Below are 14,992 nucleotides of genomic sequence, written 5' to 3' on the forward strand. Positions count from 1 at the left end.
GAACTAGTCCTATCAGAGGCAGAGTATCTCCACTCTGGGGAGAATCATAGGGTCCAGAAACTTCTGCTCAAGATAGTACTGTAAATTTATGTTTTGAATCCCACCTTCATGTGCTAACCTCATGGCAATGAGAGAGAGAGAAAGCCACCTTCCTTGTGTCTCTAAGGGTACTAGTCCCATCAGACGAAGGCCCCAAGTCATGACCTTATCACCTCATTACCTCCAAAGGCCCCGTCTCCAAACACCATCATATTGGGAGTTAGAGCTTCAAACTTTTGGGGAGACAGAATTCAGTTCATAACAATGTCCAAGACCATTTCCTAGAAATGTAACTTTAGTCAAATTATTTAATCTCATTGTGATTCAGTCTGCAAAATGAGGATGATAAAAGTCTCAATCTCATGAATGAATATGCAGATAATTATAAAACACTTAAAACAGACTGTAATTGCTAGCCTCCAAGATGAACCTCAATAATTTTTACCTCCTGTTAGTCTTGCCCTTGTATTCTCTGCTCTCACACTGTATTAGGGTTGGTCTGTGTGACCAATAGATCACGGAAATTCAAAATAGGAATAGCTATCCTCAAACTAGGAAAAAAATCTTTGTGGACCAGGAATGCAACAGACACACAAAGGGCGACATAATGTGGAAAGTAGGGGTCTGGGTGCAGAAGCAGGGGAGTAGCCAGGAATCTGACTCCCTTGGGCAATGAGCCTTAGGTGAAGCCAGGGCCAAGCCTCACACAGGTCAGTGACAGGATGTGAAACCCCCAACCGGCATCACAGGATGAGAGCCTTGAGTCATCAACATGAAACCTGGTTCCAGACAGGGTCTCAGGAGTCCAGGATGCCTTTGTAGTAGCTTTTACATTTTTCCTTTATCTTCAGCATTCTGTGGTTTCACTACAGCATGTCTAGGTGTGAATTTACTTTCATTTCATCTGTTCAGCATTGAGTATGCACTTTGAATCTGAGCTTCCATGTCTTTAATTCTGAAAAATTGTCAGCGTTTTTCTTTCTTTTTTTTTTTTTTTTAGCAAGAGAGACAGGGACAGAGAGAGACAGACAGGGAAAGCAACAGATACGGACAGACAGGAAGGAATAGAGAGAGATGAGAAGCATCAATTCTTCATTGCAGCACCTTAGTTGTTCATTGATTGATTTCTCATATGTGCTTTGACCGGGGGGCTACAGCAGAGTGAGTGACCCCTTGCTCAAGCCAGCGACCTTGGGGTCATGTCTATGATCCCACATTCAAGCCAGTGACCGCACGCTCAAGCTGGTGAGCCCACGCTCAAGCCCGATTAGCCTGCACTCAAGCCAGCGACCTCAGAGGTTTGAACCTGGGTCTTCTGTGTCCTAGTCCTATGCTCTATCCACTGTGCCACTGCCTGAACAGGTTCAGCCATTATTTCTTTAATCTTGCTTCTTCTGCATTCCCTCTGTTCTCCTGGAACTCCCATATAGCATCCTGTCAATATATACTCCATCTTTCTTAACTGTTTGGAGCATAGAATGCCAGGTGTCCCCAGTATCTATTTTCCCTCCTTTCCTTAGAAATAGAATCTCTGACTTTTTAATTAGGTACATGGCCACTTGAAATAAAGATTATACTTCTCAATCTTCCTTTAGCGACATATGGATATATAACTGAGTTCTATACAATGGGCATAAGCATCAGTCTTGCAGAACTTCTTTGACCTGTCTTTCTCTCTGCTATCTGGAAAATATGTGAGATGGCTGGAGTTGGTGGAGCCATCTTGAACCAAAGGGGTAGAAGACAGACAGGAGTCTTCATGAGGTTGCCCTAAACTTCCTAGTGAACCTCACATGGTACTTATAATGTGTAACACAACCCCCGTTTCAGGGACCTACAATCCAGGAAGAAGGGGGAGCTTCAGTTCTACACACCTGGGCCACCCCATCCCTGCTCCTCAGTACAGGATGTTCTCCCCCCCACCACCGTCCTGTAGTCAGTTGTGAACTCCCTCACCCCACCAGCCTTAAATACCTGCCACATTCCCAGGGTTACTAACCATGGCAGAAGCAAAGCAGAACTGGGAGAGGTCTCATATCACTATTCCATATTAGAGAAATAGACTGGTACCTTGCTTAAGCCATGGTTATTTCCCTATGTCTTAGTATGGGTTTCCCTAAAAGCAGATCCCAAGACAAGAATTTGGATGTTAGTAGCTTATTGGGGAGACTATGCGAAGAAGCACAGTGAAGGGGTAGGGAAATGAGACAGGGAAGGGAGAAAAGTCAACAAAAAATCTGATTGTAAGCAGGTTACTACTGGGGGAAACTGAGGCTCTACCTCATTGTGCGGCCTGTGGAATACTATGTGAAACAGGTTGCATGAATGACCCAACAAAGAGCAAGAAAACTTGAAGCATTTATCTGTAAACTGATGCCCTCTGCTGGTTGAGGGTCTTTCCTGAGGCCAATTACCCCAGTACTCTGCCTGCCCCTTGTGCAAGTTGAACAAGCTCCTACTACCAGAAAATGTCCTCACATGGAGATGCAGGAGGCTGTCTTCCTACACAGAGCTGTCTTTAAGTGGCTGCTGGGATCAGCCAACGGAAGTGGGCCCGACACTGACAGTGTCTGCAGGCTGCCTATCGCATTAGAACCTCTCTCACTTCTACACTGCTCTTTCCCCTAACTTATTTTATTTTATTTTTTAAATTTATTTATTTTTGGAGAAAGAAGGGGAGAAAGAGAAAGAGAGAAGGGGGGAGGAGCAAGAAGCATCAACTCCCATATGTGCCCAGTGATCTCAGCATTCCAAGTTGAAGCTTTGTCCACTGCGCCACCACAGGTCAGGCTTCTTCCCGTCACTAATCTCTTGTATCCTGGGTGAAAGCCCCAGTTCCCCCTACCAAACAATTAATCCTGTCTTCTACCATGTCTAATCTAGATTAAGTCTGTCTCCCATGTTTCTTTCCATAATTATATTTCCCATTTCCAAAGTTTCTAAATGGTTTTGTCTCCTTTCTGCTTGCTTTTAATTTATAATTTGTTACTCTCTTTTTATGGATGAATGTTATTCCTGACTTTATTTGAAGAGCTTAAACATCCATTTTGAAGTTGTTTCCAGATAATTCTATTATTTTACTTGTCTGTAGTGGCGTCATTCTCCCAATTATTGATTTGCTAGTTGTCTTCATCATCATTCATTTTCCTTGTGTATTTCAGAAATTTAGTTTATGGGCTTTTCTTAAGTGGGATTAATTTTTCTCTACATATTCAGCCTGCCTAGCGGTTTGATGGTTTCTCTCCAGACTCCAGGAACCTGTCCAAAACTAGGTCTATGCTGCTGACTTACGCTCTCATCCTGTGATACTGGTCACAGAACCTGTGTGAGGTATGGCCCTGGCTTATTACATATAGAGTAAAGCCAATTACTCATTTATTAATCCAATTACTACTTACTGAGCGCCTTCTCTCAGCCAGACCTGTTCTAGAGTGGGAATACAATGATGACCTAAACAAGTAAGTATAAATAAGCCTGCCACTTATTATCAGACAGTGATAGATGCCCTTAGAGAAAAATAAAGCAGAGTATGGCAGTAAAAATGATGAGGGTTAGAATACCTTAGGTGCCTGATCAGGTGGTGGTGCAGTGGATAGAGCTTTGGACTGGGATGCAGAGGACCCAGGTTCAAATATCCAAGGTCTCCGGCTTGAGCGAGGGCTCACCAGCTTGAGGGGGGCCGGGGGAGAGGGGCACTGGCTTGAGCGTGGGATCATAGACATGACCCCATGGTCACTGGGTTGAGCCCAAAAGGTCGCTGGCTTGAGCAAGGGGTCACTCGCTCTGCTATAGCCCTTCGGTCAAGGCACAAATGAGAAAGCAATCAATGAACAGCTAAGGTGCTGCAATGAATAATTGACGCTTCTCATCTCTCTCCCTTCCTGCATGTCTGTCTCTTGTCCCTCTCTCTGTCTCTCTGTATCTCTGGATAAAAAAAAAAAACAACAAAGAAATCAACCAAAAAAAAAAAAACAAAAACCCACAACCCTGGGTCCTCAGTGTCCCAGGCCAAAAAAAAAAAAAAAAAAAAAAAAGATGCCTTAGGCAAACTGTTTAGGGAAAGCCTCTCTATAACATTTGAGTAGAGAACTGAATGAGGTGATACAACAAATTATGCACAGATCTGGGGGCAGAGCTTCCCAAACAGAGAGAAGAGCAAGTGCCAAGGCCCTGAGGTAGAAGTGTGCTTATTATGTTCAAGAAACAGAGAGAAGATCAGGGATCCAGCAGAGTGAGGAGCAGAGTGATGAGCAGCTCATCTGGAGAAGTCTGGGGCCAGATTCCATGCATGGGGCCTTGGTGCAGTGGTGTGCTTGGAGCCAACTCAGACCGGCTCTGGAGCACTTACTGTTCAGTGACGTCACGTTGGAAGTTTGAAATGGCCATGGAGGGAGAATGCACATCACAATTAGCAAATGCTGCAAATCAGAGCTCCCCACCCCTGGAAGCCTCTTGATAAGCATTTATAGGCATGGTGAGAATTTTGTTCTAATTGGAATAGGAGGCTATTGGAGGGGTTTTGAACTGGGGATAACTGATGTGGTTTCATTTTAACAAGATCACTGTGGAGGATACACCTCAAGGGTGGAAGAAGGGAAACAGTCAAATGCATTAGGAAGCAATTGTAGTGGGCCAGGTTAAAAGGCATGAGGACCTGGTCTAGAGAGGTTGCTGGGGAGGAAGCTGCTTTAATTCTGTATCTTGTTTCCTGGTGTTTCCTCCCTTAACATCCTGTTTAGCCTCTGTTGATAGTAAGTTCACTAGCTGGGAGAACATATTTTTCTAGAAGGAGGATAACTTTGGAATCAGTGGGCCCAGGTCCAAATCCTGGATCCACTTCCTAATAATATCTCTTTGGGGAAATGATTTAACTTCTCTGAGTCACACTGCCTTGTGTGTAAAACTGATAATACTTAAAAAGGTTGACTATGAAGTGTAAGGAGTGTGAACTTTCTGCTTATCCTTCTTTCCTGGGCACAGTACCCTGACTCTCAGTCTCCCTATAGAGGGTCTTTCTTCTAAGTCCACCAAGAAAGGAACTGCTGGTGATCTGGTTCCCCACGTTGCCTGTGGTATCTCCTGGTTCCTAGGTGGACCACTATTGCCACCTCGTGTCCAGTTTGGTTCCTGCAGGTCAGCTTTTCGGGGATGATTTCTTGACAGTGAATCACTTCAAGGACCCCCTTGCCAGATGAAGCCAACAGCACATCAATTATCCTAACACTCATTGACCTATCAGGAAAGCCTGCTCATTGTTGTCCCCCAGTATCTCCTTGCATGCCAGTCTTAACTCCACATCCATAATGTAGAGGGCAGGACCTGTATCTTCAAAATGCACTCCTATTTCTGGAGCAATTACTTTGTGTCAGGCACTCTGCTTTAATTCCTAAGGCATAATTTTTTTTAACTTTTCTATTGATTTGAAAGAGAGAAAGGTAGAGAGGGGGAGATGGGAGAGAGAGAGAGAGAGAGAGAGAGAGAGAGAGAGAGAGAGAAAGGGAGAAGCATCAACTTGTTTCACTTAGTTGTTCCATTTAGTTGTGTACTCATTGATTGCTTCTCCTACATGCCATGACCAGGGGTGAACCAGCAACTTCTGGTGCACTGGATCAACTCTTTATCCACTAAGTCACCCACCCAGGCAAGGCAAGTGTCTTCTTTTTTTTTTTTTTTTTTTTTTTCTTGGAGAAACACAAGAAGGGAGAGAGGGGAAAGAGAGAGAGATGAGAAGTATCAACTCATAGTTGCTTCACTTTAGTTGTTAATTGATTGCTTTTCATATGTACCTTGACTCAGGGCTCAAGCTGAGCCAGTGACCCCTTGCTCAAGCCAGTGACCTTGGGTTCAAGCCAGTGTGACTTTGGGTTTTAGGCCAGTGAACTTTGGGCTCAAGCCAGTAACCTTGGGATCATGTCGATGATCACGTGCTCAAGCTGGTGACCCCACACTCAAGCTAGTGAGTCGGTGCTCTAGCTGGTGACCTCAGTGTTTTCTACCAGGGCCCTCAGCATCCTGGGCCGATGCTCAATCCACTGCACCACTACTAGTCAGACAAGGCAATTATATTCTTAATGTTCATCTGGAGAAATTGAAGCAAAGGCATATAAAGTGACTCACTTAAGATCACGGGATAAGCAACCAAGGTAAGACTTGATTCCAGGACTCTGCAAGTCCAAGTGTTTCTTTTTCCCCATAAAAACCACCCAGCATAAGCTGGGCAAACAGAGGTTCAGAGAGCCATTTTATTTATTAGGCTCTTTGAAAGTAGTGAAGCAAAGAACACTGAACAGGAGTCAGGAGTCACACATTCAAGTTCAAGGTGTGACATACAAAACGCGCTGAGTAACCTTGGGCAGATCAGAACCTCTCTGTGGTCTTCAGCATCCTCATAATTAAAGAAAAGAACGGGACTAGATAGTCCCAAAGCCTCCCTCAAGTCCTGATGTTCAACAGTTTCAGAGTTGAGAGGGTTCTCGATCAAGGTTAACTTTCTGGGCTCTGAGGCCACATCATGGCAAGTCCCAGCTCTGCCATTCAATGGCAATGAGATCTTGGGTGAGTCACTTATTCTGGCCTCCATTTCCTTGTCTGCAAAGCAAATATAATGAAAGCGCTCACTTTCCTACCTCTAGGGTTGTTATCTATTAGAATCTCTCTAAACAGTGCTTGGTTCAGAACAGATGATATATTCATGTTCTTTTTAAAAATAATAATAATATTGATTCTACCTACTACTTTTTTTGTTGTTGTGAAACCATTGAACCATATCACCTGGAAGTCTTGTGCATTACAAATATGGTTTTCCATTGTTTAATTCTTGCAAGCTCTAGGACATGGTCATACGTGTAGCCACAGATAAGGCAACACAAAAGGTCATATATCTGACACACAAAGTCTGCATAGGATCACTTGGATTACAATTTATCTATAACTTGAAATGTTTAGAACAAAATGATGCTTGAAGACCATTACTGTATCCTAAATTCCATCATTCAAAATAGCTTGAAAATCTGGAGACCTAAGTCTTAATTAAACAGGTCATTCTGAACCTGTTTCCTCATAAGGTACCTGGGGAGTAAATTAGCTGAGTGTTTATGAAAGCCCCTAATATGGGCCAGGGACTGTGGGAGATTTTCACATAGTTAATTTCTTTTTAAATGACTTGTATTGACAAAGGGATAAAGACAGGAATCAAGGCTGGGCAGTGAAATGGTGTGCCTTCTTCATCTTGTTCATTGTGATCTCCCCTGGGTCCTCAGGCAGGCAAGAAACTGGAGACCTTGCTGTGTAATGGGACAAATCCTTTCCACTCTCAGAATCAATCATAAGCCTCTGGAGTAGCACCACTTAGAACTTTCTGAGTTGATGAAAGTATTCAATATTTGTGCTGTCCAATATGGTGGCCACTAGCCACCAGTAGCTTTTGAGTACTTGAAATACGGCTGGTACAACTAAAAAACATAATTTTAATTTTAATTAAATTTAAATAGTGCCTTGCACTATTAATGGTAGCTAGTGGCTACCATATTGAATAGAGCATCTCTATAGCTAGCAGGCCTATGGGTATTCTCCTGAAGAGATAAGGAGGTAACTAAGACACAAAGAAACCAAGTGATTTGCTTAAAGGCAACCAGCGACTTCATGGTAGAATTGAAAGCAGAACCCAAATTCCTATTTCAGGATAATATGTTCCCTTTATCACCACTGTACACTGGGGGACTTCTGCCATGATCCTCAATGGCTCCCTGTCTTCCTACAGGTTGAGTAGCTACCCCTGATGGCAATGCCCTTCTACTCCACAGCGCCATCCCCCTGCTTGGTGAACTTCATCCATACTTCAAAACCCAACCCAAACATTATGACTTCTCTCCATCCCAGGTAGTTCCTTGCTCCTTCCATATCTTCCTACAGCATTTTGTCTACTTGGCTACCAGAACACTCGTGATATAATTATCTATTTATCTGTCTCCCCAGTTAAGTAGAATTCCCTTTGCTTTTAGGAAATTTTATTCTTCCTATCTCCAGAACTCAATACAGGAGACTAGTCAACAAATGTATGTGAAATCAACATACTAAATGTACTATAGTTTGTGGCTTCAAATAAAAATAGACCTTTTCCAGAAGATAATAAGGAAGTGTAACTAGCAATCAGGTGCCTGGGTTCTATCTGTGACTCATGCTCAGTTCTATTGTGACTATGAGTAAGTTGTGCCTCCTCTCTAGGACTGAAAGGGTTAAACTGAGGGTTTTTTTGTTTGTTTGTTTTGGTTTTTTTCTTGTTTTTTTTCTGAAGCTGGAAACAGGGAGGCAGTCAGACAGACACCCGCTTGCGTCCGACCGGGATACACCTGGCATGCCCATCAGGGGGCGATGCTCTGCCCATCCTGGGTGTCGCTCTTTTGCGACCAGAGCCACTCTAGCGCCTGAGGCAGAGGCCATAGAGCCATCCCCAGCGCCCGGGGCCATCTTTGCTCTAATGGAGCCTTGGCTGCAGGAGGGGAAAAGAGAGACAGAGAGGAAGGAGAGGGGGAGGGGTGGAGAAGCAGATGGGCGCTTCTCCTGTGTGCCCTGGCCGGGAATCCAACCCGGGACTTCTGCACGCCAGGCTGATGCTCTACCACTGAGCCAACCGGCCAGGGCCTAAACTGAGTTATTTTTAAGGCCCCATCCCTCTCTACAAGTCTAACTCTGAGGGACTCTTGGCTCAGCAACTTGGGCAGAGGGCTTTGGGCAATGGTAGTTGAAGGTGGCCATATACTGTGGCAAGAACAGCTGGAAATGAGGGCTGAGGTCATTGAGGCTGAGGGGACACCAGGCCAGAGAGTACAAGGGAACCCTAGAAACGGTAGAGGGATGGCTGGGAGGGCAGCAGAGTTAGGAGCCAAGGGGAGGACAGGAAAGGATGGAACCAACCAGTCAGAGGAGAAAGATAGAAAAAAATCAAAATACTGACTAGAAAATCTATTTCTGATTAGACTATCATTCATTCACTCACTCATTCATTCATTCATTCCACACATTCACTCAATTACTATTTATTTGTTGATTTCCTAAGCTCAGGGACACTTAAATCATTAGAAAAAGAAACCAGGACCCAAGGTGGGGAAATGATTTATTGTAGATTACATAGGACTTACTATCAAGTCCAGGACCAAGAGCCCAGGTGCTTGCATTCTTAACTATATCCAACTGCTGTGTCTATTGAAAGCCAGCGTGTGCCTCGAGGGTGTGCCCAGCACTAACTTGTCAAGGCCTTAGACAAGGCAGGCCAGGAATTGCAATCTCTTCCAGATAACCAAGAGGATTAAAGTTATCTGAGGCCTCAGCCTCCTTAGGGCCTCACTTCTTGTAGAGCAGCTTAATAGGATAAGCCCTGGACATGGAGTCAGATAGTTCTGAATTCAGGTTCCCCGAGATTAACTTTATCTTCTTCTTTTTTAAAACTGGGTAAGTTTGGATAACCACTCATCTCCCAGAGTCAGTTTCCTCGTCTATAAAATGAAGATAATTATTCCTCACAGGATTATGTTGTGAGGTTTAAATGTGATAATGTGTGACCATGCCTAAAAGACATTAGTAAATGTTTTGTGGATAAATAAGATGAGAAAGAAAGCAGACACCCTGTCAGTGGTCGGAGGGCCTGGCACTCACAGCTGGGCCAAGGCGTTCTCCTGCTGAACATAAACAAGTTCACAGAACACCATCCCAGACAAGGTCGCTGTAACTGTGATGCAGCAAGACAAAAAATACATTACTCCATAATCACGTCTGAATACAGACAAAAACAAGAACACTGCAAAAATCATAAGAATGACCACCAGCCCCCTCTTCTGGCCAACATGAGTGATGGTTGTTTCTCTACCAGTTATAGCCGTAGCCTTTCTGCATTCTCTCTCTCAGATACAAATCAAGATACCTAATCACTAAATAGCCTCTGCCTTCCTATGGCACCTAACCCAAAGCAAACTCCTGCTTATAACAAGCTCCTCCTACTCTTAATGCTCCCTATCTGAGACATCCCACAGGTCCACAAGGAGTGCCATGTCCTCATGCAGCAAATAATAAACCCAGCATTGACCACAGGTTGTTTGTAGTGGTATTTTGCTAGGGGGCACTGACAAAGATTTAAGTGGTGGAAGCTCAATCCCCATGATAGACTAGTAAATGAACACACACGCACACACACATAAACAAACACACATACACACACACACCTCTTTTGTCTGAAGGATCTTTCCCTAAAATTATACTGTATGGCTGACTTACTACTCTGCTTATGAATGCAACTGGTCCTTGGTCTAACCAGCTCTGGTAAAATCTGGGAAAAAATTATCACAGGCAGGGAAAGAAATGGAGACCAGGAGAGAGATTAACATTTACAGGAATTTATTTTTTATACATATTTTAAAGACATTATTCATTTTATGGAGACAAGAGAGAAAGAGAAAGCGAGAGAAGGAGGGAGGAGGAGCAGGAAGCATCAACTCTTATATGTGCCTTCACTAGGAAAGCCCAGGGTTTCGAACCAGTGACCTCAGTGTTCCGGGTTGACATTTTATCCACTGCATCGCTATAGGTCAGGTGACATTTACAGAAACTTTTCTATGTGACACACTTTAATCATCAAAAGCATTCTGTGGAGTAGACACAGTATTATTTTCCCTTGTTTACAAATAGGGAAACTGAGGGTCACAGAAGTTGGTAATTGTTGGGACCAGTATTTGAAACCATACTGACTCCAAAGCCCATGCTTCTTACACTTAGTCAGAGCTCCATTTCCCTCCCTGAGAAAGAAGAAATAAACAGAGTTGGGCCCACTCTGTCCCCCAATTCTGAGCATGCTGGCAACCTGGCCACCTCAGTGCAGCCTTTCTAGCCCTATACCCTCAGGAAAGGCCTAACAGTCATAAATAAAGCATAATCCATTAGAGATCAGAAGCTCTTCATGAATTCTTACTAGGGAGGTACCATATTTCCCCATGCATAAGACGCACCATTTTTTGAAAAATTTGGGGTCTAAAAACTAGGTGTGTCTTATACAGTGGTTGTAGATTTTTTTACTTGCATTTCCCGCTTTTTTGTGCTTGATTTTGCGCTCATTGTTGAAGACAGTGACTCTCGTCAGACAGAGATGAGGACAAGCTAATGGATGGGAGTTTTGATGGTGATGCGGAGTTGTATGAATTTTATGATGAATAAAACTTGAGTTCAATAACTTTATGTAATACATTTTTTTCCAAATTTCGGGCCCCAACATTAATGTGTGTCTTATACATGGGGAAATACGGTAGGCCCCCTTTCCAATGTGGGCTTCCTCCAGTGGTTACTGGAGCTGGCTCCTACATGCTTAAAAGGGAAAGTGGCATGTATCTCTTCCCAATACAGTGTTCTGTGATGTGTCTTTGGTAGAATAATATCAGCCATGTTGCGAGAATTTATACCATAGATACTGGCAAGTGCTATAAATCAGGGATTTTTGTTTGTTTTTATTTTTTTTCCCTAGAAAGCCAGTCATTAAGACATTTACCAGCACACCACTGGCTTCCTCTTTCTTATAAGGAAAAGAATTATAAACATTAGTGGGAATGTGATTGGGAATAGCTCCCATCAGGATACAGGCATCTTGAACCTCAACCTGGCTTGGCTGTGATTTTATCATCAACATCCATGTGCTCTGTAATTTCTTTGCATCAAAATACTCTGAGGGTCTTGTTGAAAATATTCCCCGAATCACAATCTCTGGAGGTAGAACCTTAGGATCTGCATTTTAATAAGTCTCCTCAAATGATTCTTCTGGCTTCTGTATTACAGCTACTTATCCTTTGAGTCCCAGCTCAAAGGCCACCTTCTCTGTGAAACCCTCCTCAATTCTTGTTGGCAGAATTCATCACTCCCCCTCCATTCTACTCTCTTAGGATCTTGTAAAGCCTCTTATATAGCCTTTTTCATATGTATAATAGCTGTTTCTGAATTCTGTTTCTCCTATGACACTAGGACCTTGGAGCAGGATTGTTAGAAGATATGAAACTAATTTGGTTTAAACAAGTCTATCCTGTCAGTTGGCCTTGTCAAGAGACTACCACAGCCTCTCCTGCTGAGCTGAGACACCACTAAGGCTAATGAGAGCAATCATTTCAAAGCAGAAGTCTCCAGAAGCTCACTGCAACTCAAGAAAGGGCTAGCTCGATCCCCACCCAGTTACATTCTCCTCTGTAACTCCTCAGCACTTTAGTCAGTAAATCTTCACTGATTATAAAGAAGTGATTGTCATTTTACAATCGCAGTGGACATACACCAAAGGCTGGGCCTATACTGAGTTCAGAGTTGAGTAAGACAAGAAAAGAGCATGAAAAATTGAAAGCACCTCAGATTTGGAGCCACAAAAGCCTGATTTAAAGCCAGACTCAGTATGGTCTTGAGCAAGTTATTTAACTTCTCTGACCTCCGTTTCCTCAGCTAAAGAGTCCATAACAATGCCTACTCCATAAGCGTTACTGTGTGGATTTTGTGGCAGGATGTGTATGCCCGGCAATGCAGGTGCTCAATAAATGTTACTGCCATGCTCCTTACCATCTCATAGAGAATCACTAGTCACCCAGGCAATACTTATCATACACAAAGATGTATGCTGTAAAAGATACACAGTGCTGGGGGAGCACAGTGAATGGAGGGAACAGAAGAGGAAGGGGAAAGTTTCAAGCAGGATGAGCAGGACTTGGCCAGGAAGCCATTCCTGTCAGCGGGAACAGCATGGAAAAAGCAGGGCTGTCCTAGCACCTAGTCCTCATTTTTGTCTGCTCCCAGATGAGGCAGCATCTAGGCCCTGAAGTTAATACAGAGATAAAACAATCTTCCTTCTGTGACAAATGACTGATGTTTTTATTTCATTGCCATACTGAAGAAAAGTGTCTTCTCTCTCAACCAGAAATATGAAATCATCCAATTTGCAGTTGAGTTAATGCTGAGAATTGAAATGCACTGAATTACAAGATTCTAAGAAGAATGTTAGTGTCTCACTCCCAGTTCATGCAACACATTTTAAAATATATTTTATGGAGCTTGATGCTGTTAATTGAGACATATGTATAACCTGTGAGTGATAGAGTTGCTGTGGAAACCCTTGAAATATAATATTTTTACAACGATAATCTCATGATCTTAATCATTTAGATGCCCAGAATCCTAGATTGTTAGTAATAGATATGTGGAGGCTCAACCTCCACATCTTCCTGATGGAAAAACTCAGGCCAAGACATGGGGAATGAGCCGTCCAAAGTCTTACAGCAAAACCCTTAATTTCTGACATTGGAATGTAAGTCCCTAAACTTCAAATTCAGTGCCCTTTCTCCTGCACCAGGGTACCTACTCCCAAAGGAATACTGTAAGCTGAGAATGGGTCTTTCCAAATTGTACACATCAGTAACAGAAATTCATTTTGAAAAGGATTCACCTCCTTTGGGTCCAATGGCCTTCTTTCAACAAGGTCAATACTAAAAAGTTGTATTATACCTCAGATTCTTGACCATTCGCTTAGTACTTAGGTGACAGAATCATAAAACCTTATAGCAGAAAGGGACTTCAGAGGTTTATCTGCTTTTCTTCCTCTCCCACCAAATAAATGTGAACATATATAGTGATGTATTCATTTCTTCCTAGGGAAGTTATCCCATTGCTTGGTCACTGAGCCAAGATTCGCTGAGCAAAATTACGTTCTCTGTGTACATTATGGAAAAGGAAGGAAGGAAATGGTACTCACTTACTGAGCACCATTTGGATATCAAGCACATGTGAGGAATTTGGCTATATTGCCTCATTTTACTCTTAAAATGTCTCTATAAAATAAATGTGATCATCCCAATATAAGACCAGGGAGGGGGCAATTCAGAGTTGAAAAATGTGCCCAAGTTCACCCTCAGTAAATGGAAGATCCAAGCTCATGTGTAACTCTTTGGAATGCCGAGAAGCCCTGTCTCCCCTGCCTTCTGTCTCTCTTGTAAAGCCCTTTCAGCACGGCTTGTCAGAGCTTTCCTTTTAAAATGAAATCCAGATGCTTAAATGCTTTGATGGCTCTTTAATACCCATTCCAGGTAAACAGTCCAGACTCTCTAGCTTAATATCCAAAGACCCTTGATAATCTGGCTCCCACTGGACTTGGCAGGCCCATTTCCCTCTGCTTTTCCAGGGCACCCTGGGTTTTCCATGAGGGTGCCTTTTTGTTTCTGCACATGCTGGACTTGCCCTCTTTCTCTGCCTAAAAAAAGTCCTTGTTTTCCTTCAAAGTCCCCCCTAATGTCACCTCCTTCGTGAATCCTTCCCCACTCTCTCTGCAGAATGTATTCCTCTGCTTTCTCCTGGCACATCGTATACACCTCTGCAACAGCCTCTTTGCATTGTCATGGTCTTTTGTACTCCAAGGCCCTCAAGGACAGGGATTGTATTTTACTTTTCTTTGCATTCCCAGTGCCTGGCACTTCATAGGTGTTCCATAAATATTTATGAACTAGAACTGAGGCGTAATCCTTTTCTAGATGTTAGCCCTTCAGATATTTGAAGACCCCTCTAATGCCTTTCTATTATATATATTACACATAATTTATTATATAATTTATATATTTATTGTGTATAAATATATATTCTATTCTATCCTAGTTATTTCTTCTCTAGGCTAAATATCCCCAGCTCTTTCAGCTCTTTATTGTAAAGTCTGATTTCCAGATTCTTATTATCTTGATTATTGGCTTTTGAGTGATAATTTGTCAACATCCCTCTTTTAAAATATGATGCCTAGGTCAAAACTTAATAGCCCACACGCAGTCTAGCTGCAGCAGAACAAAGTAAGAAGATTACAACTTCTCAGGTGATGTAACATTTCTTTAACCTTCACTGTGTGCCAGGAACCTCTGCCTATTTATTTTCTTTCACTATTGCAATCATTCGGTAAGATAGGTGTTAT

Source organism: Saccopteryx bilineata, chromosome 3, assembly GCF_036850765.1.
Source record: "Saccopteryx bilineata isolate mSacBil1 chromosome 3, mSacBil1_pri_phased_curated, whole genome shotgun sequence".
Taxonomy (NCBI): Eukaryota; Metazoa; Chordata; class Mammalia; order Chiroptera; family Emballonuridae; genus Saccopteryx; species Saccopteryx bilineata.